At 39.0% G+C, this 5,386-nt stretch overlaps 1 non-coding gene across 1 annotated transcript; it reads left to right on the forward strand.

Moving 5' to 3' along the window:
• Positions 1-4,989: 4,989 nt before the first annotated feature.
• On the forward strand, positions 4,990-5,110 carry LOC145409577 (5S ribosomal RNA). Its single transcript, XR_013899141.1, has one exon. It is a non-coding gene; the product is annotated as a 5S ribosomal RNA (ribosomal RNA).
• Positions 5,111-5,386: the final 276 nt, after the last annotated feature.

Here is a 5,386-nt window from a genome sequence, read left to right on the forward strand (position 1 = left end):
TTCCACCTTGTTTCATGCGATACTCATGGTCTGCCTGAATCCTAGCAAGTTCAATTTGTGCTGAGCCTGTGCCTCCTGAAGACGAGCATTTGCCTGAAATTCAGCCTCCTTTGTACGAGCCTCCTGCAGGGCTAGCTGTAACTTAGCTAATTCAATCTGCGTTTGCTCATTTGGAGGAGTTACATTAAACAAGCTTTCATTAATCATGTCAACAATTTGATCTTTAGAATGATGAGAGCGAACAGCAATTCCCAATTGTTGAGCAACAAGCTTAAGTTCATTCTTTGTTCTGTTTTCTACATCACACACTGTTTGCACATTTGACAAAAAATTTTTGGTTTCATCAAGTGTGGTAATAGTAGACATCATGAATAAATCACAGTCACAAAATATCAAGCAATATCCTTATGATAATATCTTGAATATCCTGGCGAGGTCGCCAAATTTATGTTACGGAACAGAGAAAACTGTCCCGCAAAGTTCCAGGTTCAAAACAAAAGAGTTAGGTAAAATTACAAGTTAAAATTTAATGCTCAAACTAACAACAAAACATTCAGGACTCATAAGGGTAATGTAATGGCAAAAAACAGGTTAAGTATATGGTTAACTGCAATAGCCTCTATTAACACGAAATTAGCATGAGTAAATTTATCTAAGTCAGCCCTGATAAAATGAGAAAACACTGGATAATGCTTAGTTAATGCAAGATATATTATTACTGATACAAAATATTATTACCAGTGGCTGACAATATGAATTACAAAAACTTTACTAGGCCTACAAATCTACACCTTATGCTATACAGTACAGTACAAGAACAAAATGTAATAACAGTTATACTCAAATTACGCAGCTGCTAGATCGTTGGAGACTTCCTGAGCACTCGCAAAAATATTAACAACTGTACAGGGGAGGACAGAGATGTGAACAAAATGAGGAGTAGATCTAAGTGGCCATAATGCAGAGACTGAGCTCATTATATAGGGGCCGGCAGAGCTTGATACAATTTGTAAGAAAGACGCGCAAATGAAGCCAGAGGGGACAAAGAGTTGACACTCCTGCTCTGAACAACAGAAAGAACGACTTACTCTACTATAAGGGAGGAGGGGGGGAGTGAGGTAGAACACGCTCGTGATCAAACATGCAGCATACTGTACGTTAGAATTACACAAAGGATGATGAAATCATAGGCTATGTAACAATATATATATATATATATATATATATATATATATATATATATATATATATATATATATATACAGAGAGAGAGAGAGAGAGTGTGTGTGTGTGTGTGTGTGTGTGTGTGTGTGTGTGTGTGTGTGTGTGTGTGTGTGTGTGTTTATTGAACAACCAAGGGGACTTTACACAACCTTGTCGCACCCCCACAGTGATCCTGAACAGTTCACCCTTACATATGCCTCACCACAATGAAAAAGACTCTCGACGGCACCTAGCAGCTTACCATCTACACCGTCCATACGCAAAACCTTCCACAATCCTTCTCTGTCTACTTTGTCGTATACTTTTTCCAGATCCATGAATGCGATTAACACCTTATAGTCCTTCTCACAAGCCTTCTTCACTATCTGTCTCACTGCAAATATTTTATCCACATATCCTCTGCCACTCCTAGAGTCACCCTGTTCATCACTCACTAGGACTTCTGATATCTCTTTAATTTTCTTTATAATAATTCTTCCATGTACCTTCCCAACAACACTCAATAAACTTATGCCATGATAATTCTCGCACTCACTTCGCTCACCTTTATTTTTGTACAAGGGTACAATCACAGCCTTTTTCCACTCTGCTGGTACAGTTTCACTCGTCCATGCCTTCCAACAAATCTCCAACAAGCACTCCATTCCGCTGTCTCTACTACACTTAATCATCTCTGCATACACTTCATCAGCTCCAGCTGCTTTCCCATTTTTCAGCCGCTTCACAGCGTTCTTCACCTGTGCGAGTGTCACGTTTCGTATCACTGCATTCCTTCTCTGCACACCCCTCAAACCAATAGTGTTTACATCGGCTCTGCTCTCTATTCTCATTCATCAAACTTTCAAAATATTCTTTCATCTGGTCCTTACCTCATCCCCATGAGTTAAAAATCTACCACTTACACCCTTCACACTTTCACATTTCCTTTTGCTTTCACTTCTACAGTACATTTCCCCACCTCTTTCGAGAATAAATTAATTTTTTCAAAGTACTTTGCATTCATTTTTCTTCCTAGATCACCATTTACCTCCTTTTTCTTTTCTCTCTCCCTTCACTAATCTCTGTACATGCTTTCTGCTCTCAGTATATTCAGTTCCTATTATTTTCAATATATTTTATATCTCTGTTATCAGTCAGCATTGTGGTTAAATAAAGTATGTTGAATTAATTTTCTTTTTATATTTGTTAGGTTTGGTTTGTTTAGGTTATGTTTGGTTTATTTTTGGCTAATGCTTTAAAATTTGACCAAGTTGCATGAAGTTTATTGCGAACAGCATGTGCAGTTGTGTGGAAGATTGTGGCTAGGTTATTATTATTATTATTATTATTATTATTATTATTATTATTATTATCATTCATTACTGGGTTCACTTAGGTTAAATTTGCTTATTTTCTGTTAATTGCTAAGTTGGGTTAAGTTTGGAGATTTAGGTTAATTCTTTAAATATCGCTAAGTTAGATTAGGTTTAATTGATGGAGCATGTGGAGTTGTGTGGGGAGACAGAGAGACAAATCAATGAGGAGGTTAATGAGTGTTGTAGTGTTGCTGTGGATAAAGGAGCATGTGGAGTTATAGGGAGGGACAGACAGATAAATGACAAAAAGAAGGAGTGTTGTGGTATTAAGGTGTATGTGGAGCATGTGGAGAGACAGACAGACAGATAAATGAGGAGGTTAAGAGAGCATTGTGGTGGTGGTGTTTATTTGATTAAATTTAATTCATGTCAGATATTTTCCATTTCGTGTGTTACTTCGTGTGTGTACTACACGCACTTGTGCCAGAAACACAAGACCATGGAAGAGATGTGGCACTGCAGCCGAGGGTAACTCCTCCTCCACCTCTCTCTTGACTATAAAGTATAATTAACAGGGAGATCGGTGTGTTGTTGGAAGGAATTGTTACTGAATAGAAATTCAATTTACTATATCTGTCTATCTATGTATCTATCTATCTATCTATCTATATTGTGGAGGCCACCCTTGATCGAGAGTGACGTTGGGTATTATGTAAGCAGATAGACGAAAAGATAACTGAGCTTGTATTTTTCTTTTATTTAGTGTTTACTTAATAGCAAATGCTGTAACTGAGTTGAGCTATTTACACATTATTCTGGGTCATTTTCAAAAAGATGTGGCAATTTAAGGGCGCAATACTTTAACGAATTTGAGCAAGAAATACTATAGCAACAAGGATCAAATTTTCACGCGTTACTGAGCTATACTTTCAGACGACATTATGAATAACTCAGGAAAGGGGTGGCCATTTTCGCACACTTTTCCTGGGACGCTTTATAATCAATATACGCTGATAAAGTACACCTGTAAGGCAAAGTGGTATGCCAGACGAGGTAGCACTTCACGCACATTGTCACAATACCGCGAAATAACGTAATCGTATCAGTCAGAGTAGGCCTACATCATATTTTGTTCCTGAAGCTACTGAATGAATTTAACTAATTTAGGCGAGAACTTTAGTATTTAACGGGCTAATGAAAATTATATTGATCCGAGTACCAGAAAGTCTCTCCAGGGCTGAATTATATGTATTCGTGATAGCAAGTTTTTTTTTTTTTTTTTTTTTTTTTTTAATGCGAGGAAGAAGGCCATGAGCCCGCAATAACAGTTCCCTCCAAGAGAAAAGCAAAATACAATAGAGAGCCAAATTCAAGATCCGATCATTTCGAGATGTCTGGACACACTGCGTTTGAAAGACTGGAGATCATAGGCAGCAGGAAATACAGACAGAGGGAGACATTTCCAGAGTTGACCTGATGCATAAATGAAGGACTGGGAGTAACGGTTAACTCTTCCATTAGAGAGTTGGACAGAAAAGGGATGAGAGTTTGCTGCTAGACGGGTGCTACACGCCCGTCGTAGAAGTGGAGGAATGCCTGGAGACAGTTCAGAGAAGCAGTGACCATTAAAGTAGCGATAGAAAAGAGATAAAGATGCAACAGTGCGGCGAAGTGACAGAGGTTGAAGGGAGTCAGTAAGAGGAGAAGAGTTAATGAGGCGAAAAGCCTTTGACTCCACCCTATTGAGAAGAGCTGTATGTGGGGAGCCTCCCCACACATGAGAGTTGTACTCCACACAGGGGCGGATAAAACCCCTGTACAGAGTCAACAATAGTGCATGAATAAAGAAAGAACGGAGTATATGAGGAGGAATACTTTATCGGATATAGGGTTTAAAATACGCTTAGGGAATTAATCTTTTCATTATGGTGATTTATTTATTCATTATTGATTTACTAACATCGAACAATATTGTTCAGCGTGAAAATCTCTCACAGTGAAGGAGTTAAGAATATGAGGTTCACAGAAAGTGGACAAGATAGAAGCCTACCCTACAGCGTGATCACAGCACTTTTCCAAAAGTAATTTTCTTCCTAGCTATTATCGTCTCAAACATTCAGTCTGCCTTAGGCAACCTTATTCTCAACTAAGAAAGAAAGAAAAAAGAAAAGGAAAGGAAAAAAAAATAAAAGGAAGAAGAAACGAAAAGGAAAGAAAAGTGAAAAGGAAACGAAAGAAAGAAAAGGAAAAGAAGAAAAGAAAAGGAGAAAGAAGAAAAGGAAAAGAAAAATAATAAAAGAAAAGAAAAGAAAAACTAGAGGCCCCCCCAAAGGGGGAATCACATCAGCCACGAGCCGATACATATTTAGCGCGGCTCGGAATATGGCCTTGACCTTGACCTACTTTCACCAATTTCAACCTTGTAAGAGATTTTCATCCCTGCTACACACCCGTAAAATTATCCGTTAGTGCCAACGGCCATACCACGTTGAGTACACCGCTTCCCGTGTCCGATCAGTGAAGTTAAGCAACGTTGGGTCTGGTTAGCACTTGGATGGGTGACCGCCTGGGAACACCAGATGCTGTTGGTATCCCTACCTGTCAAGTGGGGTTGGTGGAGGATTAGTGCCCCTCCCTGTAAAACAATTAACTCTTAAGCCCTTGGCCACCCCGTGTGGGATACAGGGCGTCTGGCAATGAATGAATGAATCTTGAGCAGCTGCGAGGCTATGATGCTAACAGACACACAGGCAGACAAACTGAAAACATTACCAGCTTCGCTATCGCGGCTAGTAAACATGCTACTGGTTAAATGGAATAGCCCACTATATATTGCATAAGCACATATGTTCCCTTCCGATCCACAT

This window comes from Coenobita brevimanus, chromosome 81 (assembly GCF_032717465.1).
Source record: "Coenobita brevimanus isolate Jiangsu-jjx chromosome 81, ASM3271746v2, whole genome shotgun sequence".
Classification (NCBI taxonomy): domain Eukaryota; kingdom Metazoa; phylum Arthropoda; class Malacostraca; order Decapoda; family Coenobitidae; genus Coenobita; species Coenobita brevimanus.